Raw genomic sequence first — 26933 nt, 5'->3', positions numbered from 1 at the left:
TATGTAGTATGCATGTTGCATGCATGTAATATATATGTTGTATATATGTTGCATGTAGTATATATGTAGTATGAATGTAGCATGTATGTAGTATGTAGTATGAATGTAGCATGTATGTAGTATGCATGTTGCATGTAGTATATATGTAGTATGCATGTTGTATGTAGGTAGCATGTAGTATATATGTAGTATGTATGTAGTATGTATATATGTAGTATGTATGTAGCATGTAATTTTTTTATTTTTTTTATTTTTTTTTTACATTCAACACATTAGCCGGATGATGGGACTACTACTGTCCCATCATTGGCTAATGTGTCAATCACTGTCATGGTAGCAGGCATCGCCCGATGGGACTTGTAGTCCCATCGGACGATGCCTGCACAGACCCCCGAAGCCTGCACAGCCCCCCCGGCAGGCCGGCACAGCCCCCCGGCAGGCCGACACAGCCCCCCGGAGCCTGCACAGACCACCGGCAGGCCGGCACAGCCCCCCGGCAGGCCGGCACAGCCCACCGGAGCCTGCACAGACCCCCTGGCAGGCCGGCACAGCCCCCCGAAAGGCCCGTACAGACCCCAGAGAGGCTGTACAAGGCAAAAACAGGGTTTTTCTTATTCCGATACCGGAAGTCCCATAGACTTGAATGGGACTTCCGGTATCGGAATCGGCGATACCGATACTTTTTTTTAAGATCGGCCGATCCATTCCGATCCGATACTTTGAAGTATCGGACGGTATCGCTCAACTCTGACAGTAATATATATAGTAATATGGCCTCATCAGTGTGATATAGTAATATATATAGTAATATGGCCTCATCAGTGTGATATAGTAATATATATAGTAATATGGCCTCATCAGTGTGATATAGTAATATATATAGTAATATGGCCTCATCAGTGTGATATAGTAATATATATAGTAATATGGCCTCATCAGTGTGATATAGTAATATGTACAGTAATATGGCCTCATCAGTGTGATATAGTAATATGGCCTCATCAGTGTGATATAGTAATAGTAATATGGCCTCATCAGTGTGATATAGTAATATGTATAGTAATATGGCCTCATCAGTGTGATATAGTAATATATATATAGTAATATGGCCTCATCAGTGTGATATAGTAATATATATAGTAATATGGCCTCATCAGTGTGATATAGTAATATATATAGTAATATGGCCTCATCAGTGTGATATAGTAATATGTACAGTAATATGGCCTCATCAGTGTGATATAGTAATATATATAGTAATATGGCCTCATCAGTGTGATATAGTAATAGTAATATGGCCTCATCAGTGTGATATAGTAACATATATAGTAATATGGCCTCATCAGTGTGATATAGTAATATATATAGTAATATGGCCTCATCAGTGTGATATAGTAATATGTACAGTAATATGGCCTCATCAGTGTGATATAGTAATATATATAGTAATATGGCCTCATCAGTGTGATATAGTAATAGTAATATGGCCTCATCAGTGTGATATAGTAATATGTATAGTAATATGGTCTCATCGGTGTGATATAGTAATATATATAGTAATATGGCCTTATCAGTGTGATATAGTAATATATATATAGTAATATGGCCTCATCAGTGTGATATAGTAATATGTACAGAAATATGGCCTGATCAGTCTGATATAGTAATATATAGTAATATGGCCTCATCAGTGTGATATAGTAATCTTTATAGTAATATGGCCTCATCAGTCTGATATAGTAATATGTGCAGCAATATGGCCTCATCAGTCTGATATAGTAATATGTACAGTAATATGGCCTCATCAGTGTGATATAGTAAAGTTTTGGTCAACAACCCCCAGAACCCTTCCTCCCGACTTCCCAGCCCTCCACCTTCAAAACCAACTTCTCCACCATTACAGAAGATCGACTCTCCACTCTACTCTCAAGATCACATCTCACCACCTGTGCACTCGACCCGATCCCATCCCACTTCATACCAAACCTCACCACAGTCTTCATCCCAACCCTAACCCAAAGACTTGGGTATACTAATAGATCACAGACTGAATATGAGTCAACAGTGTGATGCAGCAGCAAAAAAGGCAAATGCAATTCTAGGATGTATTAACAGAAGCATACAGTCTAGATCACGTGAAGTAATTATTTCCCTCTACTCCTCTTTGGTCAGACCTCATCTGGAATATTGTGTCCAATTTTGGGCACCACATTTTAAAAAAGACATCAACAAACTGGAGCAAGTTCAGAAAAGAGCGACCAGAATGGTGACCGGTCTGCAAACCCTGTCTTATGAGGAAAGGTTGCAGGATTTGGGAATGTTTAGTTTGCAAAAGAGAAGACTGAGAGGAGACTTAATAGCTGTCTACAAATATCTAAAGGGCTGTCACATTGTAGAAGGATCAACTTTATTCTCATTTGCACAAGGAAAGACTAGAAGCAATGGGATGAAGCTGAATGGGAGGAGACACAGATTAGATATAAGAAAAAACTTTTTGACAGTTAGAGTGATCAATGAGTGGAACAGGCTGCCACGAGAAGTGGTGAGTTCTCCTTCAATGGAAGTCTTCAAACAGAGGCTGGACAGACATCTAACTGGGATGATTTAGCGAATCCTGCTTTGAGCAGGGGGTTGGACCAGATGGCCCAGGAGGTCCCTTCCAACTCTACGATTCTATGATTCTATGATTCTATGATTCTAAATCCATCTCTTCAACCTATCACTAACAACTGGTGTTTCCCCTCAAGCTTTAAACATGCCTCCATCACACCTATCCTCAAAAAGCCCTCTCTTGACCCATCCTCTGTATCTATCTATCGCCCTATATCACTTCTCCCCTACGCCTCCAAGCTACTGGAACAACACGTCTACCTTGAACTGTCCTCCCATCTCTCTTCTTGCTCCCTCTTCGACTGCTTACAATCTGGCTTCCGGTCACACCACTCCACTGAAACTGCCCTTACTAAGGTCACCAATGACCTCTTAACCGCCAAGAGCAAGCGACACTACTCTGTCCTCCTCCTCCTGGACCTGTCGGCTGCCTTTGACACAGTGGACCATTCCCTATTATTACAGACCCTCTCATCCCTCGGCATCACAGACTTGGCCCTATCCTGGATCTCATCATACCTAACAGACCGGACATTCAGCGTCTCCCACTCACACACCACCTCCTCACCTCGCCCCCTATCTGTCGGAGTCCCACAAGGTTCAGTCCTTGGGCCCCTGCTGTTCTCTATTTACACCTTCGGCCTCGGACAGCTCATAGAATCTCATGGCTTTCAGTATCATCTCTACGCTGATGACACACAGATCTACATCTCTGGACCTGATATCACCTCCCTACTAACCAGAATCCCTCAATGTCTGTCCACTATTTCATCCTTCTTCTCCGCTAGATTTCTGAAACTTAACATGGACAAAACAGAATTCATCATCTTTCCCCCATCTCACGTGACCCCCCCAACGAACCTATCAATTACAGTAAATGACTGCCCACTCTCCCCAGTCCCACAAGCTCGCTGCCTCGGAGTAATCCTTGACGCTGATCTCTCCTTCAAACCACATATCCAAGCCCTTTCCACTTCCTGCCGACTTCAACTCAAAAATATTTCATGAATCCGTTCATTCCTCACCCAAGAATCTGCAAAAACCCTAGTCCATGCCCTCATCATCTCTCGCCTTGACTACTGCAACCTCCTGCTCTGTGGCCTCCCCTCAAACACTCTCGCACCCCTCCAATCTATTCTAAACTCTGCTGCCCGACTAATCCACCTGTCCCCCCGCTATTCCCCAGCATCTCCCCTCTGTCAATCCCTTCACTGGCTCCCAATTGCCCAGAGACTCCATTACAAAACCCTAACCATGACAAACAAAGCCATCCACAACCTGTCTCCTCCATACATCTGTGACCTCGTCTCCCGGTACTTTCCTGCACGCAACCTCCGATCCTCACAAATTCTCCTTCTCTACTCCCCTCTTATCTCCTCTTCCCACAATCGCATACAAGATTTCTCTCGCGCATCACCCCTACTCTGGAACTCTCTACCACAACATATCAGACTCTCACCTACCATCGAAACCTTCAAAAAGAGCCTGAAGACCCACCTCTTCCGACAAGCCTACAACCTGCAGTAACCACCCATCCACCAAACCGCTGCACGACCAGCTCTACCCTCGCCTACTGTATTTTCACCCATCCCTTGTAGATTGTGAGCCCTCGCGGGCAGGGTCTTCTCTCCTCCTGTACCAGCTATGATTTGTATTGTTTAAGATTATTGTACTTGTTTTTATGTATACCCCTCCTTACCTGTAAAGCGCCATGGAATAAATGGCGCTATAACAATAAATAATAATAATAATAATAATAATGTGCAGTAAGATGGCCTCATCAGTCTGATATAGTAATATGCAGAGTAATATGGCCTAATCAGTGTGATATAGTAATATGTGCAGTAATATGGCCTCATCAGTCTGATATAGTAATATATATATATAGTAATATGGCCTCATCAGTGTGATATAGGAATATGTACAGTAATATGGCCTCCTCAGTGTGATATAGTAATATATATAGTAATATGGCCTCATCAGTGTGATATAGTAATATGTACAGTAATATGGCCTCATCAGTGTGATATAGTAATATGTACAGTAATATGGCCTCCTCAGTGTGATATAGTAATATATATAGTAATATGGCCTCATCAGTGTGATATAGTAATATGTACAGTAATTTGGCCTCATCAGTGTGATATAGTAATATGTACAGTAATATGGCCTCAACAGTCTGATATAGTAATATGTACAGTAATATGGCCTCATCAGTGTGATATAGTAATATATATAGTAATATGGTCTCATCAGTGTGATATAGTAATATGTACAGTAATATGGCCTCATCAGTGTGATATAGTAAAATATATATATATATAGCAATATGGCCTCATCAGTCTGATATAGTTATATAGTAATATGGCCTCATCAGTGTGATATAGTAATATGTATAGTAATATGACCTCATCAGTGTGATATAGTAATATATATATATATAGCAATATGGCCTCATCAGTCTGATATAGTAATATATATAGTAATATGGCCTCAAGAGTGTGATATAGTAATATATATATATATATATATATATAGCAATATGGCCTCATCAGTGTGATATAGTAATATGTATAGTAATATGGCCTCATCAGTCTGATATAGTAATATATATATAGCAATATGGCCTCATCAGTCTGATATAGTAATATGTACAGTAATGTGGTCTCATCAGTGTGATATAGTAATATGTATAGTAATATGACCTCATCAGTGTGATATAGTAATATATATATAGCAATATGGCCTCATCAGTGTGATATAGTAATATGTACAGTAATATGGCCTCATCAGTCTGATATAGTAATATATAGTAATATGGCCTCATCAGTGTGATATAGTAATATATATAGTAATATGACCTCATCAGTGTGATATAGTAATATGTACAGTAATATGGCCTCATCAGTCTGATATAGTAATATGTACAGTAATATGGCCTCATCAGTGTGATATAGTAATATGTATAGTAATATGGCCTCATCAGTCTGATATAGTAATATATATAGTAATATGGCCTCATGAGTGTGATATAGTAATATGTACAGTAACATGGCCTCATCAGTGTGATATAGTAATATGTACAGTAATATGGCCTCATCAGTGTGATATAGTAATATGTATAGTAATATGGCCTCATCAGTCTGATATAGTAATATGTACAGTAATAAGGCCTCATCAGTCTGATATAGTAATATGTATAGCAATATGGCCTCATCAGTGTGATATAGTAATATATACTGAATAGTAATATGGCCTCATCAGTCTGATATAGTAATATGTACAGTAATATGGCCTCATCAGTCTGATATAGTAATATGTATAGTAATATGGCCTCATCAGTCTGATATAGTAATATGTACAGTAATATGGCCTCATCAGTCTGATATAGTAATATGTACAGTAATATGGCCTCATCAGTCTGACATAGTAATATATATAGTAATATGGCCTCATGAGTGTGATATAGATATATATATATAGTAATATGGCCTCATCAGTGTGATATAGTAATATATATAGTAATATGGCCTCATCAGTGTGATATAGTAATATGTATAGTAATATGGCCTCATCAGTCTGATATAGTAATATGTACAGTAATATGGCCTCATCAGTCTGATATAGTAATATATATAGTAATATGGCCTCATCAGTCTGATATAGTAATATATATATAGCAATATGGCCTCATCAGTGTGATATAGTAATATGTACAGTAATATGGCCTCATCAGTCTGATATAGTTATATAGTAATATGGCCTCATCAGTGTGATATAGTAATATGTACAGTAATATGGCCTCATCAGTGTGATATAGTAATATGTATAGTAATATGACCTCATCAGTGTGATATAGTAATATATATATAGCAATATGGCCTCATCAGTGTGATATAGTAATATGTACAGTAATATGGCCTCATCAGTCTGATATAGTAATATATAGTAATATGGCCTCATCAGTGTGATATAGTAATATATAGTAATATGACCTCATCAGTGTGATATAGTAATATGTACAGTAATATGGCCTCATCAGTCTGATATAGTAATATGTACAGTAATATGGCCTCATCAGTGTGATATAGTAATATGTACAGTAATATGGCCTCATCAGTGTGATATAGTAATATATACAGTAATATGGCCTCATCAGTGTGATATAGTAATATATATAGTAATATGACCTCATCAGTGTGATATAGTAATATGTACAGTAATATGGCCTCATCAGTCTGATATAGTAATATGTACAGTAATATGGCCTCATCAGTGTGATATAGTAATATGTACAGTAATTTGGCCTCATCAGTGTGATATAGTAATATGTGCAGCAATATGGCCTCATCAGTCTGATATAGTTATATAGTAATATGGCCTCATCAGTGTGATATAGTAATATGTACAGTAATATGGCCTCATCAGTGTGATATAGTAATATGTACAGTAATATGGCCTCATCAGTGTGATATAGTAATATATAGTAATATGATCTCATCAGTGTGATATAGTAATATGTACAGTAATATGGCCTCATCAGTCTGATATAGTAATATGTACAGTAATATGGCCTCATCAGTGTGATATAGTAATATGTACAGTAATTTGGCCTCATCAGTGTGATATAGTAATATGTGCAGCAATATGGCCTCATCAGTCTGATATAGTTATATAGTAATATGGCCTCATCAGTGTGATATGGTAATATGTACAGTAATATGGCCTCCTCAGTGTGATATAGTAATATGTACAGTAATATGGCCTCATCAGTGAGATATAGTAATATATATAGTAATATGGCCTCATCAGTCTGATATCGTAAAATGTACAGTAATATGGCCTCATCAGTCTGATACAGTAATATATATAGTAATATTGCCTCATCTGTGTGACATAGTAATATGTACAGTAATATGGCCTCATCAGGCTGATATAGTAATATGTACAGTAATATGGCCTCATCAGTCTGATATAGTTATATAGTAATATGGCCTCATCAGTGTGATATAGTAATATGTACAGTAATATGGCCTCATCAGTCTGATATAGTAATATGTACAGTAATATGGCCTCATCAGTCTGATATAGTTATATAGTAATATGGCCTCCTCAGTGTGATATAGTAATATGTACAGTAATATGGCCTCATCAGTGTGATATAGTTATATATATAGTAATATGGCCTCATCAGTCTGATATCGTAATATGTACAGTAATATGGCCTCATCAGTCTGATATAGTAATATATAGTAATATGGCCTCAAGAGTGTGATATAGTAATATATATATATATATATAGCAATATGGCCTCATCAGTGTGATGTAGTAATATGTATAGTAATATGGCCTCATCAGTCTGATATAGTAATATATATATAGCAATATGGCCTCATCAGTCTGATATAGTAATATGTACAGTAATGTGGTCTCATCAGTGTGATATAGTAATATGTATAGTAATATGACCTCATCAGTGTGATATAGTAATATATATATAGCAATATGGCCTCATCAGTGTGATATAGTAATATGTACAGTAATATGGCCTCATCAGTCTGATATAGTAATATATAGTAATATGGCCTCATCAGTGTGATATAGTAATATATATAGTAATATGACCTCATCAGTGTGATATAGTAATATGTACAGTAATATGGCCTCATCAGTCTGATATAGTAATATGTACAGTAATATGGCCTCATCAGTGTGATATAGTAATATGTACAGTAATATGGCCTCATCAGTGTGATATAGTAATATATACAGTAATATGGCCTCATCAGTGTGATATAGTAATATATATAGTAATATGACCTCATCAGTGTGATATAGTAATATGTACAGTAATATGGCCTCATCAGTCTGATATAGTAATATGTACAGTAATATGGCCTCATCAGTGTGATATAGTAATATGTACAGTAATTTGGCCTCATCAGTGTGATATAGTAATATGTGCAGCAATATGGCCTCATCAGTCTGATATAGTTATATAGTAATATGGCCTCATCAGTGTGATATAGTAATATGTACAGTAATATGGCCTCATCAGTGTGATATAGTAATATGTACAGTAATATGGCCTCATCAGTGTGATATAGTAATATATATAGTAATATGACCTCATCAGTGTGATATAGTAATATGTACAGTAATATGGCCTCATCAGTCTGATATAGTAATATGTACAGTAATATGGCCTCATCAGTGTGATATAGTAATATGTACAGTAATTTGGCCTCATCAGTGTGATATAGTAATATGTGCAGCAATATGGCCTCATCAGTCTGATATAGTTATATAGTAATATGGCCTCATCAGTGTGATATAGTAATATGTACAGTAATATGGCCTCCTCAGTGTGATATAGTAATATGTACAGTAATATGGCCTCATCAGTGAGATATAGTAATATATATAGTAATATGGCCTCATCAGTCTGATATCGTAAAATGTACAGTAATATGGCCTCATCAGTCTGATACAGTAATATATATAGTAATATTGCCTCATCTGTGTGACTTAGTAATATGTACAGTAATATGGCCTCATCAGGCTGATATAGTAATATGTACAGTAATATGGCCTCATCAGTCTGATATAGTTATATAGTAATATGGCCTCCTCAGTGTGATATAGTAATATGTACAGTAATATGGCCTCATCAGTCTGATATAGTAATATGTACAGTAATATGGCCTCATCAGTCTGATATAGTTATATAGTAATATGGCCTCCTCAGTGTGATATAGTAATATGTACAGTAATATGGCCTCCTCAGTATGATATAGTAATATGTACAGTAATATGGCCTCATCAGTGTGATATAGTAATATATATAGTAATATGGCCTCATCAGTCTGATATCGTAATATGTACAGTTTTATGGCCTCATCAGTCTGATATAGTAATATATATAGTAATATGGCCTCAAGAGTGTGATATAGTAATATATATATATAGCAATATGGCCTCATCAGTGTGATATAGTAATATGTATAGTAATATGGCCTCATCAGTCTGATATAGTAATATATATATAGCAATATGGCCTCATCAGTCTGATATAGTAATATGTACAGTAATGTGGTCTCATCAGTGTGATATAGTAATATGTACAGTAATATGGCCTCATCAGTCTGATATAGTAATATGTGAAGCAATATGGCCTCATCAGTCTGATATAGTTATATAGTAATATGGCCTCATCAGTGTGATATAGTAATATGTACAGTAATATGTCCTCATCAGTGTGATATAGTAATATTTATAGTAATATGGCCTCATCAGTCTGATATAGTAATATGTGCAGCAATATGGCCTCATCAGTCTGATATAGTTATATAGTAATATGGCTTCATCAGTGTGATATAGTAATAAGTACAGTAATAAGGCCTCATCAGTCTGATATAGTAATATATATAGTAATATGGCCTCATCAGTGTGATATAGTAATATATATAGTAATATGGCCTCCTCAGTGTGATATAGTAATATGTATAGTAATATGGCCTCATCAGTCTGATATAGTAATATATATATAGTAATATGGCCTCATCAGTGTGATATAGGAATAAGTACAGTAATATGGCCTCATCAGTCTGATATAGTAATATATATAGTAATATGGCCTCATCAGTGTGATATAGTAATAAGTACAGTAATATGGCCTCATCAGTCTGATATAGTAATATGTACAGTAATATGGCCTCCTCAGTGTGATATAGTAATATGTATAGTAATATGGCCTCATCAGTGTGATATAGTAATATATATAGTAATATGGCCTCATCAGTGTGATATAGTAATATATATAGTAATATGGCCTCATCAGTGTGATATAGTAATATGTACAGTAATATGGCCTCATCAGTATGATATAGTAATATGTACAGTAATATGGCCCCATCAGTGTGATATAGTAATATATATAGTAATATGGCCTCATCAGTCTGATATAGTAATATATATAGTAATATGGCCTCATCAGTGTGATATAGTAATATATATATATAGCAATATGGCCTCATCAGTGTGATATAGTAATATGTATAGTAATATGGCCTCATCAGTCTGATATAGTAATATATATATAGCAATATGGCCTCATCAGTCTGATATAGTAATATGTACAGTAATGTGGTCTCATCAGTGTGATATAGTAATATGTACAGTAATATGGCCTCATCAGTCTGATATAGTAATATGTGAAGCAATATGGCCTCATCAGTCTGATATAGTTATATAGTAATATGGCCTCATCAGTGTGATATAGTAATATGTACAGTAATATGTCCTCATCAGTGTGATATAGTAATATTTATAGTAATATGGCCTCATCAGTCTGATATAGTAATATGTGCAGCAATATGGCCTCATCAGTCTGATATAGTTATATAGTAATATGGCCTCATCAGTGTGATATAGTAATAAGTACAGTAATAAGGCCTCATCAGTCTGATATAGTAATATATATATAGTAATATGGCCTCATCAGTGTGATATAGTAATATATATATAGTAATATGGCCTCCTCAGTGTGATATAGTAATATGTATAGTAATATGGCCTCATCAGTCTGATATAGTAATATATATATAGTAATATGGCCTCATCAGTGTGATATAGGAATAAGTACAGTAATATGGCCTCATCAGTCTGATATAGTAATATATATAGTAATATGGCCTCATCAGTGTGATATAGTAATAAGTACAGTAATATGGCCTCATCAGTCTGATATAGTAATATGTACAGTAATATGGCCTCCTCAGTGTGATATAGTAATATGTATAGTAATATGGCCTCATCAGTGTGATATAGTAATATATATAGTAATATGGCCTCATCAGTGTGATATAGTAATATATATAGTAATATGGCCTCATCAGTGTGATATAGTAATATGTACAGTAATATGGCCTCATCAGTATGATATAGTAATATGTACAGTAATATGGCCCCATCAGTGTGATATAGTAATATATATAGTAATATGGCCTCATCAGTCTGATATAGTAATATATATAGTAATATGGCCTCATCAGTGTGATATAGTAATATATATAGTAATATGGCCTCATCAGTCTGATATAGTAATATGTACAGTAATATGGCCTCATCAGTATGATATAGTAATATGTACAGTAATATGGCCTCATCAGTGTGATATAGTAATATGTACAGTAATATGGCCTCAACAGTCTGATATAGTAATATATATAGTGTAAGGTAGCGCCTATTGTTCATTTTGGGGAACACTCACTTGGCAGCAGATAAACCAAGTTCGGCACAGGCTTTCATATATAACAGTCCATGCAGTTTATTGTGCAGCATAAACCATAGCAGCATGAGGAAAAACGATAAGTCTTACAGCAGACAAAAACGAATGTTCATATTGGAGCTCCACTCCCTTACCCCTGTGGTCACACAGGCTGTGCTTTATCCAGTCATCAGGCTTTACAGTCTCTCAGATAATTCCCCCCTCTGTCTGGGGTTACCTCTTAGCTGCTTCTCAGTCCTGACGTCCCTATCCTCCTGGGGACTGGCCAGCACTCACAGGCTATTACACAGGCACACACGGTCAGCGGCATCCACATGTGCGCATCAGGAAGGTAGCACACCTCCTAGCACGTCGGCCTTCCGGGACCTTCCACACGGACCAATCAGATCCAGGCATTCATGTGACCTACCCTGGTCACCTTATATGGTCCATAACCACGCCCACAGCATCACATGGCTATGACCTCATTGCAGGTCTTTCAGATTCACAACCACACACATAGGCTTTACTTCAGACACACGCCCCTGGCTGGGTTTGTAGGTGACTGGTCCCACCCGTCTCACCAGCCACCTGGAAGCTCTTCCCTGACACACTGTAACAGAAACCTCAGCAGTATGTCTGCTGATTATTAGCGATCCAGCTTCCATCACAAGGCCGCCCTTCTCCTTAGTGTGATATAGTAATATATAGTAATGTGGTCGCCCTTCTCCTCAGTGTGATATAGTAATATATATAGTAATATGGCCGCCCTTCTCCTCAGTGTGATTTAGTAATATATATAGTAATATGGCCGCCCTTCTTCTCAGTGTGATATAGTAATATATATAGTAATATGGCCACCCTTCTCCTCAGTGTGATATAGTATTATATACAGTAATATGGCCTCCTCTGTGTAATATTAGTATATGTACAGTAATATGGCCGCTCTTCTCCTTAGGGTGATATAGTAATAGGCCCTTCTCCTCGTTAAAGGCCAGTTGGAGATGTTTTCCTCTTTCCAAGAGACTCTACAGGATGCCAGCTTAGGGGTCCACGGTCCCAGATGGAATACAGATCTGCGTCGTTGACTATCACTGATACTCCAGAGATGTCTTAAAGAATCCAGGTTGGGACAATCGAGTCTCTTGGGCACATATCTCACTGCTCTCGGATAGCTTCCTAAGCTTGCCATCACCTCCTTGCCGTGGGGGCCCGCCGAAAGCGGGGACCACTGCTAGGGCTATGCGACACTGGAAGCAGCTCTATCCTCGGTGAATCAGCAGAAGGGTGAGACGGTAGTTTGCACCTGTCACGAACCCACCGCTGACACGGGTTTGTCAGCGGACAGAGGGATGCGACGCACTGCCGACACAAGGCTATCACAGGCACAGTGGGGGCTTATCTTAGTTATCCCATTGCTGCCACCAATATGTCACGATCCCACCACTGCCACCAATATGTCACAAACCCGCCGCTGACACCGGTGTGTCACGGACGGAGGTATGCGACGCACTGCCGACACACGGCTATCACAGGCACAGTGGGGGCTTATCTTAGTTATCCCACCACTGGCACCATGTGACAAAAATACAGCAAGCTAATCTTGCCCTAACAATTTACCGCAGGGGGGTTATTTTGAGTGCCCCACCACTGCTAACAACCTTCCAAGAACTGCGGGGATTTATGTATATCCCACTTTCTCAGTTCCACTTTTGAACTCGCAGCTCTCTGGCGCCCCCCTTAGCCTCAGGTCAGTCAGGGAACTACACCTAGGATAATTGGTCACCGGCCGGCTGCTTAAATGAGGTCTGGCCACCCGGCACGCTGCAGTGAGGGAATTATAAACGCTCTGGCCACAGCCACCCAATTAGCCTATAAAGTCCCTTTCCATCACAGCCAGCAGTGCCTGGGGTCCAAATCACACTTCGCTGCCACTAGCTACGATTTACTTTATCAATGAGTTAATTAAGAGGGTCCGTAGCAAACCCCCAAATTAGTAGCGATTATCTTAAAGGCACGTGTTCGTTTCTTAGAGCATGAAGACAGCTAATAAGTTTACGATTTATTTCCCAAAGTGGGGCAGTGATTACACAGATAAAAGTTGTTACAAGGTTGAGACATTAAATATGTACATGGCAAATATAAAATAACAAGGATTAAAAAAAACAGAGATTAACACTTACATGTGCTTAGTTGGTATTAGGCAAACCATGTGGTCGGGGATGGGCAGCAGCAGCCATACATCCCCAGACATCTGGTAGGTCCTTTCAGCATGAAAACTCCAGCTTAACTGAAGAATTTTAAGGGAGGGATATCTTATAGCCTAGGGTCGGTTACATCACGAAAGGGGCAGTCTGGAGAGGATCAGCCCCCCTTTCTCCAAGTTGCAATCTCACTGTAAAACTTATAATAACTATATCTTGCCGGGGGTAACTTGTATAAACACGTATATGGTATCATTTTTCCCAGTTTATCGAAAACAATAAAACAAAATCAAACATGCAGTCGTTCGGACACACCATTTGGGAGTAATCCATATCTGTTCCTGTAGGGGTTAGAACCGTGAAAATTAGGGATTAGAAAGTTGGTTTTCTTGCCTACGCAGAGATGTGAGTTTTATATCTCTGTCACATATGGTTTTTGTGATATGACTTGTTTTAATATCTCTCATTCATAAGCTTGCCCTGCATGGCTCGAACAAAGAAACCCTTTCCCTTAACTAATCAACATTCCTTTTTGTGGAGAGGAGTCAAATGCTTGCAGAGGAAGTGTCCTATTACCAATGGGGACACAGAGTTGTTAAGGAGGGGGGGAAGGGGGGGATCGCAGGAGCTGACAGTCTACAATGTCATCAGTAGAGTAGCAATGGGAGATTTCTGAAATGTTCCAGCAAAATCATATCTCACAGTACATTACAGCACCATCTTGGGGTATTTGCTGGGACTGATCTGTTTGCTATTGTGTTGGTGGTACAATAAATAATTGCCGCACTGAGTTACCCTCACCCTGTGTTGTCTGAGTAGTGTTCTGCCCACGGGGAGAGAGTGTGCGGGCGTTCAGTGGGACGATCCCTGCTCCATGTGGTCTTTGTAGGGACAGCTGGGCCAGCGGACGAGAGCTCCCACTAACCCTGCATCTCTACAGTGTCCTATAAACAGGCTGCCATCATTGTGTCCTGGGGTCTTGGGGAGGAGCTCGGGACCACTGTCATGGTCTGATGTGACTTCTTAGGACACTTACCGTTAAGACATTTTTATCCCTTTATTCCACACAGTTTTCGAGGTGACACCTTGAATCCACTTCTATTTTTTGACGATATGTCCCTGATCCCGAGGAGGGTCTTCTTGTCCCATGTTTGAAGCTCACTGGCTGCAGACAAGTGCGGATCTGTAACTGAGCAAAGAGAGACAGAGCGCGCGACCAGGACTGCGGGCGATCAGCAGAGGACGCCAGGAGGAGCAGACGCTACGTACAGCGCACACAACCGCACAACTGCAATCGCCTCTGCAAAGATCATGACTAACAACATAGAAGTAATCGACGAACATCACGGAGCGTGATAATGAAGCTACTGACATTTACCCAGCTAACACTCGTAAGACAGCGGGGCTGCAGGTTCTACTATGGTGTTACATAGGACTGCAAGTGACATCTACATCATCTGTACTCAGAGAGAGTTATCACTGTGTTATCTGTGGTGTTACATAGGACTGCAAGTGACAGGTACTACATTATCTGTACCCAGAGAGCTATCACTGTGTTATATGTGGTGTTACATAGGACTGCAGGTGACATCTACTACATTATCTGTACTCAGAGAGTTATCACTGTGTTATCTGTAGTGTTACATAGGACTGCAGGTGACATCTACTACATTATCTGTACTCAGAGAGTTATCACTGTGTTATCTGTGGTGTTACATAGGACTGCAATTAATATGAGTAGGAGAGTAAGTGTGGATGAGAGTACATGAGTATAAGTCTGCGGGACAGTTTCTGTGCCTGAGAGAACATGTGGATAAGAGAATCTGAATAGGAACATGAGTGAATGAGAGATTTTAAAAAAGTGAGTGAGAGAATGTGAGAAGGGGAGTGAGTGTGGCTGGGGGTGTCTGGTCAAGTGAGTGAGTGTCAATGAGAATACATGAGCAGGATAGTGAGTGTGGATGACAGTATGTGTATAGGAGAGTACGTTGGGTGAGAGTACATGATCCAGAAAGTGAGTACGGGTGAGAGAGAATGAGTAAGAGAGTAATTGTGGAGCAGGAGAGTGGGTGTGAATGAGAGAAACCAAGCAAGGGAATGTGAAGAGTTGATAGTGTCTGAGCAGGAGAGTGAGTGTGAGCGAGAGAAGCCAAGTAAGAGCGTGAGTATGAATAATATCTGAGCAATAAAGTGAGTGTGAGTAAAGGGCCTGTCACACTAAGCGATATCGCTAGCAATATCGCAATAATGTCACTGTTTTTTGTGACGTAGCAGCAATATCGCTATGTGTGATACTTACCTCCGACCGGCTCCCCCGTTGGTTATCGCTGATCGCGCGAGAACGTCCTGGGCCGTTTCTCGTCATCAGCTTCCTGTGGCACCAAAGAGCGACGCATAGACGCGGGCAGGAGGACGTCAGGATCGCCGTGTCTGACAGGTAAGTAGTGACCTCCGACCCCTGTGATGTCGCTGGTGAGATCTGCCTGTGTGGCAGCTCACTAGCGACCACTTAGCGATGCACCAGCGATCCATATCGTTGTCGGGATCGCTGGTGCATCGCTTAGTGTGACAGTACCTTTAGAATATCTGAGCAGGAGAGTGAGTGGGGATGAGAGTCCATGAGTAAGGAAATGAATGTTGTAAGAGAAGTCAAGTAGGAGAATAAGTTTGAATGAGGGTTACGGTGCCTGAGAGTATCTGAGTCGGAAAATGTGTGTGTTTGAGAGTATCCCAGCAGGAGAGGGAGTGTGTGAGGGTATTCCAGCATGAGAGTGTGTGAGGGTATCCCAGCATGAGAGGGAGTGTGTGAGGGTATCCCAGCATGAGAGGGAGTGTGTGAGGGTATCCCAGCATGAGAGGGAGTGTGTGAGGGTATCCCAGCATGAGAGGGAGTGTGTGAGGGTATCCCAGCATGAGAGGGAGTGTGTGAGGGTATCCCAGCATGAGAGGGAGTGTGTGAGGGTATCCCAGCATGAGAGGGAGTGTGTTAGGGTATCCCAGCAGGAGAGGGAATGTGTTAGGGTATCCCAGCAGGAGAGGGAATGTGTTAGGGTATCCCAGCAGGAGAGGGAATGTGTTAGGGTATCCCAGCAGGAGAGGGAGTGTGTGAGGGTATCCCTGCAGGAGAGGGAGTGTGTGAGGGTGAGGGTATTCCAGCAGGAGAGGGAGCGTGTGAGGGTATCCCAGCAGGAGAGGGAGTGTGTGAGGGTGAGGGTATCCCAGCAGGAGAGGGAGCATGTGAGGGTGAGGGTATCCCAGCAGGAGAGGGAGTGTGTGAGGGTGAGGGTATCCCAGCAGGAGAGGGAGCATGTGAGGGTATCCCAGCAGGAGAGGGAGTGTGTGAGGGTGAGGGTATCCCAGCAGGAGAGGGAGCATGTGAGGGTATCCCAGCAGGAGAGGGAGTGTGTGAGGGTGAGGGTATCCCAGCAGGAGAGGGAGCATGTGAGGGTGAGGGTATCCCAGCATGAAAGGGAGTGTGTGAGGGTATCCCAGCCTGAGAGGCAATGTGTGAGGGTAGCCCAGCATAACAGGGAGAGTGTGAGGATATTCCAGAAGGAGAGGGAGTGTTTGAGAGTATACCAGCAGGAGAGGGAGTGTGTGAGGGTATCCCAGCAGGAGAGGGAGTGTGTGAGGGTATCCCAGCAGGAGAAGGAATGTGTGAGGGTATCCCAGCAGGAGAGGGAGTGTGTGAGGGTGAGGGTATTCCAGCAGGAGAGGGAGCGTGTGAGGGTATCCCAGCAGGAGAGGGAGTGTGTGAGGGTGAGGGTATCCCAGCAGGAGAGGGAGCATGTGAGGGTGAGGGTATCCCAGCATGAAAGGGAGTGTGTGAGGGTATCCCAGCCTGAGAGGCAATGTGTGAGGGTAGCCCAGCATAACAGGGAGAGTGTGAGGATATTCCAGAAGGAGAGTGTTTGAGAGTATACCAGCAGGAGAGGGAGTGTGTGAGGGTATCCCAGCAGGAGAGGGAGTGTGTGAGGGTATCCCAGCAGGAGAAGGAATGTGTGAGGGTATCCCAGCAGGAGAGGGAAAGTGTGAGGGTATCCCAGCAAGAGAGGGAGTGTGTGAGGATGAGGGTATCCCAGCAGGAGAGTGAGCGTGTGAGGGTATCCCAGCATGAGAGGGAGCATATGAGGGTATCCCAGCCTGAGAGGCAATGTGTGAGGGTAGCCCAATGTGGTATTTGCAGCCCCACTCTGATCAGGCGCACCGCCGTCTGCGCTCGGAGACTGCATCCTGCCGACTACGCCAAATGTGGTATTTGCAGGTACGCAGGATGCAGTGACAAGTCGCGAGACAATTTGGTGCTTTCTAAAATAACGTTTATAAGACTAGAGGGAACTTTCCTCAGTCACAGCCTGAACACCAACAGGGGTAACACGGGTTGCCCTCGCAGGGGCTCTAAACAAGTAAACACAAATAGGTAGAACACGACTACTTCCAGCAATAGCCGGTCACTATAGGGCCGCGGTATGGCCGATTACGGGTCCTTAATGGTAAAGTCAACTTAGCTGTCCAGACGTCCCTCGCCGTTCGGGTTGGTAGTCTTTTGGCGTAGTAGTTGCTGGGCCCAGTTGCTTAGGCGTTGACGGAGTCTTCACGCCCTCCGGCGCGCTGGTGACACTGGAGCCCCACAGGCCCCGGCGGAGTCCTTGGACGGGTGGGCCGCAGGCCCCGGCCTGGGGCAAGCGGTAGCGATGGGTGGTGGCGAATGACAGGCCACCTGCGCAGCTAGCGGCTGCGATGGGGAGTTCGTCAGCCGGGTCCCGGCCCCTGCTGCGGACCGGAGTGGGACAGTGATGGCCGCTGACAGCATGGTACTTGCCGCGGCCACGGGCGAGGGTGGGGCGGCTGCGGGCGGCGGGGAACAGGCCACAGCCGCAGGCTGAGGGAAGGCGGCAGCGGCCGCGGGTGACTGCAGGTAGGCTACAACCGCGGGCTGAGAAGAGGCGGCAGCGGCTGAGGGTTGAACTGAGGCCGCAGTGGCCGCGGGCTGGAGCGGGGCAGCAAGTCTCGGCTGGTCGCCTTGGCACCGTCCCCCTGGAGTCCTCTGTGAGCGTCCTCTCTGGCACTGGTGGGTTGTTCTAGCTTCCAGTCGCTCCCACGCTCTGCTGCAGTCTCTGTCCCGGTCTGCTGACTCATCGCCCAGGGAATTCCCCGCCTCTTTTATACTGGTCCCTCCCCCAGCCCATCTGTTTGTCAGAACGGTCCGTCCCCAAATTCTGTCCCCCCGGGGACAGTTTCCCCCGGAACCCAGATGACGGCTCCTTTGGTTCCGGCCCGGACACTCGACGGGGGCTGTTCCTCCCACACCAGCATAACAGGGAGAGTGTGAGGATATTCCAGCTGGAGAGGGAGTGTGTCAGGGTATCCCAGCATGAGAGGGAGTGTGTGAGGGTATCTGAGCAGTTGAGTGAATGTGAGTGAGAGTACAAAAGCAGGACAGTGAGTGTGAATAGGGTATCTAAGTAGGAGAGTAAATGTGGATGAGCGTATCCAAGCAAGAGCTTGAGTGTGTGCGTGAGTGTATCTGATCAAGTGAGTGAGTGTCAATGATAATATCTGAGCAGGAAGATTAGTGTGGGTGAGAGAATTGTGGCGCCCCTGAGGCTCAGTCGCCACAGAGGTACTGCACCTCCTCCTGCGGTGTGGTATCCCACCATCCAGGTAAGGCCTGTTTCACACATCAGTTTGTCAGCATCAGTCAAGATCCGCCGATTTGCAAAAAAAACGGATCCGCCATGTTTCTTGGCGGATCCGTTTTTCCCCCCATAGACTTGCACTATCGGCGGATCTTGACGGATGGTCATCCATTGGATCCGATATTTTGCGGATCCGCCAAAATTTTGGCGTCCGCTGACATCACTTGACGGGCACTGCAACGTTTTTTTCACCGTCGGATCCGCATTTTGGCTTTTCCAGGAGATTTAACCCTAAATACCGGCAGAAGATTCTCTCTCTCTCTCCTTACCGCTCCCGCGAGATCCACATGCCCGCTCCCGCGAGTTCCACATGCTCGCTCCCGCGAGATCCACATGCCCGCTCCCGCGAGATCCACATGCCCGCTCCCGCGAGATCCACATGCCCGCTTACCCGCGAGATACACTTGCCCGCTCCCGGAGCCCGCTACATCGCCGGTGTTTTTTATTTTTTTTCCCAGGCGCGGTTCCTTTAACATTACCATATCGGCGGATCCCAGCGCACCAAGACCGTTGGTGTTTCGTCGGCCACAGATCCGTTTTCCGCCATTTTGGCGGATGTCAAATGACCTGAAAAACTGATGTGTGAAATAGGCCTAAGGTGGAGACTCCTGACTACGCTCCAACACCTGCACCCCACACCACAAAGTAGTGTAGCAAAGCACGTTCGGCGGCTCCCTGCTTGGAGTATAGCAAAGCACCCATTGGTGGCTCCCTGCTTGGAACACGAAACGTGCTGGGAGGGGGATGGAGTTAGATTACATTACAAAGAGCAGGAAGAGTTCAGAACAACAGGTAGATAGTTGAGTGAGTCCGTTGGTTAGAGAGTGGGAGAGAAGAAGGTCCCTGGAGAGAGGGATAGATGGATGGAAGTGCTGCAGCAGATCCCAGTGACCTGGGTCTGCTGGCACGGGAAAGGAAGAGACAGAGCAACATAGACTGAAAGCCTGATTCTCCAGAAGAAAGAAAGACTAGTATGGAACGTGAGGAGTAAAAGGGAACAGAGGACGTGGGTTAGAAGAGAACCCTTCCTAGAAGTTCCAAGCGCAAGGCCGGGGCCCGGTCCCCGAGGTTCTATGGCTACTAATGGTCCTGCAGCAGACACCGGAGGAATAGAAGCAGCGACCACTTTATTCCCACACAAGACTTGGGGGCACAACAGCAACTGGATAGTGAGCTGGGACTTAGTAGCAAGAAGTCCCCGAAGCAGGCTACAGCTGTCTGCCGTACAAGTAGAGTTCATAAGAACATCGGACAGGAGGAACTCCAGTGTAACTCAGTACTAGGAGTACTTCATTTAAAGGCGCTATAAGAGGAGACGTTCAGAAAGGCACATGTTGGCGGAGTGTTGGAAGGGAGTATTCCATCTGGCCTGGAGGTTGATTGAGCCTCTGACCCGGAGGACACAGCACGGAGGCAGGCACCTGTGTGTACAACAGACTGTGAGTAAAGCTTTGGAACTACATGCCCTGGTGTCCTCCACTTATTCCTGCGCCAACCTGCCCAGCACTGCTACATCCCTTGCGCCTGACACTTCAACATCTACGTGTCACTTCACCTACTCTGCCCTGGGACATCAGCCCTGCCTGTGGAGGGCTATAACATCACTGCTGCACCACACCATCTGTCCCAGAGGATCTGTCTGCAGCGTCGGCTTACATCTTCATTGCCGAACACCACAGGTGGCGTCACGACTTACACATTGACACTGAACATTTACAATGGGCACCCAGAGTCACGGGTCGGGTTCCAGCTGCCATGACATCTCCCAATGAGGACCATCGGGCCCGGTACCGAGTACCCCACTGCCCTGGGTGTGAGGGCGACCAATTTTTGGCGTCACGAACAGGATAACGAGACCCGATGCCATTGGGTTCTGTGTGCCTAAGACTTAAAACTGTTGGAAATGTGCAGAAGACCTAATTTGATAGACTGTGAAATGAATGTTAAAAATGGCCGCTGGCGTGGTGAAGGGTGTGACAGCCTGGGTGGTCCTAAGAAAAGACCGCGAACTGTCCTGGGCCTCCCTTGTCTGAACTTCTATGCGACAGCAACATGGCCCACCCCCCGAGGGGTTCGTATACTGGCTTGGTATGGAGGAGTAGGAAAAAGACGCCGCCCCCAGAAAGAGGAGTGGAAGCCAGTGGCGGGAAAAGAGCCGAGGCAGGAAGAACACCAGAACGCCATGATGGAAAGAGAAAGGAGGCCTGAAGAGCGAAGGGAGGTTGAGCTGAATCTCCCAGGCGCAGCAACTGAAGGCTCCGATCTGGCTTCCACAATGAACCGCCGGCAGCTGGAGGAGGAAATAGCCCAGCTGACAACCCGTCTGCGGCTGAGGCAGGAGGCCTTATGGAAGTTGAGCGGGCAGCACGCCCAGGAGGGGCCAACACCACCGGCACACCGGACCCGGTACCCGTATCACCGGTACCTGCCACCGCTGCACCGGACTATCCTCAGGCAGCGCAAGTTTATACCTCCACGCTGTCTATACGGCTGGTTGTGGCCTGTCCGGAAGAGTCACCGGAGACCCCGGGACCTGAAGCCGTGCTCCCGCCTGGACCTAGCGCGGCCGTGCAGGTCCCATCGGAGACCCCCCGCGGACCCGGAGCCGCCATCTGCTCCACCACCGTCTCCGATATCTACCCAGACGGCCACCTCCACCACCGCTGCCACCAGGAGCCACACCGAGTCTGCACCGGAGCTGCGACACCACCGGGAGACATCAGGTATGACCGTCGCCCCTGCAACCGGGTTGCCCCCAGAGTTCCCGTACACTGCTTGCAACAGGCCAGTACTCCGCATGGGAAAAATGGAAGAGCTGTGTTCCCAATTCAAACGTACCAAGCTGACTGCGATGGGGAAATGGAAGAAGTCCCTGCTGAAAAGAGTAAGGCTGGAACAAGCGCGTCCCATTCAACATCTTCTGATCTCAGCAGAAGAGGCTGAGCAGCTGAGGGGTGTCACCGTACATCATAGGTTTCCTTTGCCACAAATTCAGGACCCCCGCCTCAACCCCTACAAGCGCCCACAGACACCGCTACCACCAGATGTAAGGCCAAAAATCAAGACTGTGGTACCATCTGGAATTGAGGAACCACATTCATTGGTACCCATTGCAACTGCTGCAGAATCACTGGTAGCAGGAATACCATCATCAGCAGCGGAAATGCTACCTTCACAAGCAGATACCAATTTAACTCTTTGGGAAAAAGAGTACCTACAATTTGTAGACCGCCAACAGCAGGAAGAAGATATCAAGAAATTCTTCCATGGAAACAGCAGCCAAGAAAACCAGCTTCCAGTACCTCAGGAGGGGACCCCCAATAAAGAAACATTCCATTGACTCTCGTTACCCAGGAGGGTATTTGCACCGTTGTGCCTTATTTGTTTATCATGGTTCTTTTTCTGTTTTCCAGTTTTATTGCCCAGCTGCATTGGCAGCATATTTTTCATAATCATAATTGAACTGTGGAGATCATGAACACTGAGTGATCCGAACTGTGTTTGTAAATAGTTTGCACCTCTTTAGGTGCCCTTTCTTGGTTTTACATAGACCTTTTGAAGATAAAGACTAACTCACCTGGAGCATAGCTCCAATCAAAGGACACTGCAAGAGATCCCGGCTGGGAGTGGTGTCCAGCACTTACAAGAATTATTGAAGTTTTTGATGTGAAGTATTTGATAATGTGTCTTTTGAAAGTATTAATAGATAGAAAACAGCTTTTATGAAGAATGTAGTTAGTCATAGTAACTTTTATACGAATGTTTTAATAGATGAGAAATGAGAATAAAGATTTGAAAGATGTAGGTGATGAACCAGGCATCAGCGGTTATCACTTAAGGTTAATGATGGAAAGTAGAAGATCATAGAATCATAGAATCATAGAATCATAGAATCGTAGAGTTGGAAGGGACCTCCTGGGCCATCTGGTCCAACCCCCTGCTCAAAGCAGGATTCGCTAAATCATCCCAGTCAGATGTCTGTCCAGCCTCTGTTTGAAGACTTCCATTGAAGGAGAACTCACCACTTCTCGTGGCAGCCTGTTCCACTCATTGATCACTCTAACTGTCAAAAAGTTTTTCTAATATCTAATCTGTGTCTCCTCCCATTCAGTTTCATCCCATTGCTTCTAGTCTTTCCTTGTGCAAATGAGAATAAAGTTGATCCTTCTACAATGTGACAGCCCTTTAGATATTTGTAGACAGCTATTAAGTCTCCTCTCAGTCTTCTCTTTTGCAAACTAAACATTCCCAAATCCTGCAACCTTTCCTCATAAGACAGGGTTTGCAGACCGGTCACCATTCTGGTCGCTCTTTTCTGAACTTGCTCCAGTTTGTTGATGTCTTTTTTAAAATGTGGTGCCCAAAACTGGACACAATATTCCAGATGAGGTCTGACCAAAGAGGAGTAGAGGGAAATAATGACTTCACGTGATCTAGACTGTATGCTTCTGTTAATACATCCTAGAATTGCATTTGCCTTTTTTGCTGCTGCATCACACTGTTGACTCATATTCAGTCTGTGATCTATTAGTATACCCAAGTCTTTTTCACATGTGCTGTCACTTAGCCCTATTCCTCCCATTCTATATATGCTTTTTCCATTTTTATTGCCCAGATGTAGTACTTTGCATTTCTCCCTGTTAAAAACCATTCTGTTTGTTGCTGCCCACTTCTCCAGTTTATTTAAATCTTTTTGAATCCTCTCTCTCTCTTCTCTAGTATTAGCTATCCCTCCTAGCTTTGTGTCATCAGCAAATTTAATCAGTTTACCCTCAATTCCTTCATCTAAATCGTTGATAAAGATGTTGAACAATACAGGGCCCAGGACAGAGCCCTGTGGTACCCCACTTGAGACATTCTTCCAACTGGATGTGCAGCCATTTACGACCACTCTTTGGGTCCGATCACTAAGCCAGTTATGAATCCACCTAACAGTTGCCTTGTCCATTCCATACTTAATCATTTTTTCAATAAGGATTGTATGAGAGACTTTGTCAAATGCTTTGCTGAAGTCAAGATATACTATATCTACAGCATTTCCTTGATCCACCCAATCAGTGATACCGTCATAGAAGGAAATTAAGTTAGTCTGACATGACTTATTAGTTACAAACCCATGCTGACTCTGTTTAATCACTTCATTCTTATCCAGGTATTGACATACATGTTGTTTAATAATTTGTTCAAAGATCTTTCCTGGTATAGAAGTCAGACTCACCGGCCTATAGTTACCTGGGTCCACCTTCTTCCCCTTTTTGAAGATAGGAACAACATTTGCTCTTCTCCAGTCTTCTGGCACTTCTCCTGTTCTCCAAGAATTTTCAAAGATTATAGAGAGGGGTTCAAAAATTTCTTCTGCTATCTCCTTCAGTACTCTGGGGTGTAATTCATCTGGACCTGGAGACTTGAATTCATTTAGGCTAGCTAAGTGTTTCCTCACTATCTTTCTGTTTATAGATATCCTGGATTCTTCTATTCCCTTAATAGGACAGTGAATAACAGTTGATGTTACATTTCCTTTCTGAGAGAAAACAGATGCAAAATAGGAATTTAAAAGTTCAGCCTTCTCAACATCCTGTCTTACCATTTCATCATTTTCATCCTGTAAAAATCCTATAGCATCTTTGACTTTTCTTTTACTTTTGACATATCCCCAAAATCCTTTATTATTGCTTTTGACATCTCTTGCAAGCCTCAATTCATTTTCAGCTTTAGCTAATCTGATTTGTGCCCTGCAGGTTCTGCAGACAGCATTATATTCTTCTTTAGATATGCCTCCCTCTTTCCATTTTATAAACATTTTTTTCTTCCTTTTTAGCATGTGCTTAAGTTCTGTGTTCATCCATCCTGGTTTCCTTAACTGCTTCCTATTCTTCCCTCTTTTCAGAATTGTTAACAACTGTGCTTTGAGAATTTCATTTTTCAAGATTTCCCATCCTTCCTGGACATTTTTGTCTTTAAGGATATCCAGCCATTGGATTCCTCCAATTCTCTTTCTGAATCCCTTAAAATCTGCCTTTCTGAAATCTAACCTTGACGTCTGAGTCTTCACAGGTCTTCCGCCTCTAGTTATCCAAAATTCTAAAATAGCATGGTCGCTACCTCCTAGGGTCCCAGCCACTTTTACCTCCTCAACCATTTCCTCCCTGTTTATAAGGATTAGATCCAAGGTAGCAGTTCCCCTTGTTTTCTCCCTTACCTTTTGGAAGATAAAGTTGTCAGCAAGAGAGGATAAGAATTTCCTTGACCTGTTAGTTTTGCCTGAGAGAGATTCCCAACAAATGTCTGGATAGTTGAAATCTCCCATGACAACTATGTCATATTTTTTGGAGAACTTGGCCATTTGATGCATAAAGAGTTCATCCATAGCTTCAGCTTGCACAGGCGGCCTGTAGTAAATGCCTACAATGGTGTCCTTTCCATTGTTCTGTCCTTGTATTCTTACCCAAACAGTTTCCACAGAACTCCCAGTCTCTGAAGCTTCAATCTCTGTGCAGATATACGCGTTTCTAACATAAAATGCGACACCTCCTCCTCGTTTATCAAGTCTGTTTCTTGCAAATAAGTTGTATCCTTCTAGTCTTGTATTCCAATCATGTGTATTGTCCCACCAAGTTTCAGTGATTCCAATGACATCATATTTCTTTTCCTGTGTTAGTAGTTCCAATTCTCCTTGTTTGTTGCCCATGCTTTGTGCATTAGTATAGAAACATTTTAGTTTGTGATTGGTTTCTCTTTCTCCAATATTTTTATTAATTAGATTCTTTCGTCTTTGTTCTTCCTTTCCACTTCTAATAGCAGAGTTCTCAATAGCATTTGTCAGGTGTATGGCTTTTTCTGGTCTTTTGCTTCCCTTCCCATGTTGTTCTAGTTTAAAGCTCTCCTTACAAGTGTAGCAAGGCGACTTCCAAATACATGCTTACCAGTCTTCGTAAGGTGCACCCCATCTCTAGCAAGTAGTCCATCGTAAAAGTAGTTCACTCCGTGATCCAGAAATCCAAATCGTTGCTGACGGCACCATCGACGTAGCCAGTTGTTCACCTGCAGAATCTTATTCCACCTCCTTGTTCCATGGCCATCCACTGGGAGGATGGAAGAGAAGACCACCTGCGCTCCCAGTTCTTTCACTTTCTTGCCTAAGTCTTCAAAGTC

The sequence above is a fragment of the Dendrobates tinctorius genome, unplaced genomic scaffold, assembly GCF_039654945.1.
Source record: "Dendrobates tinctorius isolate UK_male_01 unplaced genomic scaffold, ASM3965494v1 ptg000136l, whole genome shotgun sequence".
Classification (NCBI taxonomy): Eukaryota; Metazoa; Chordata; class Amphibia; order Anura; family Dendrobatidae; genus Dendrobates; species Dendrobates tinctorius.
This window is presented reverse-complemented; position numbering follows the sequence as displayed.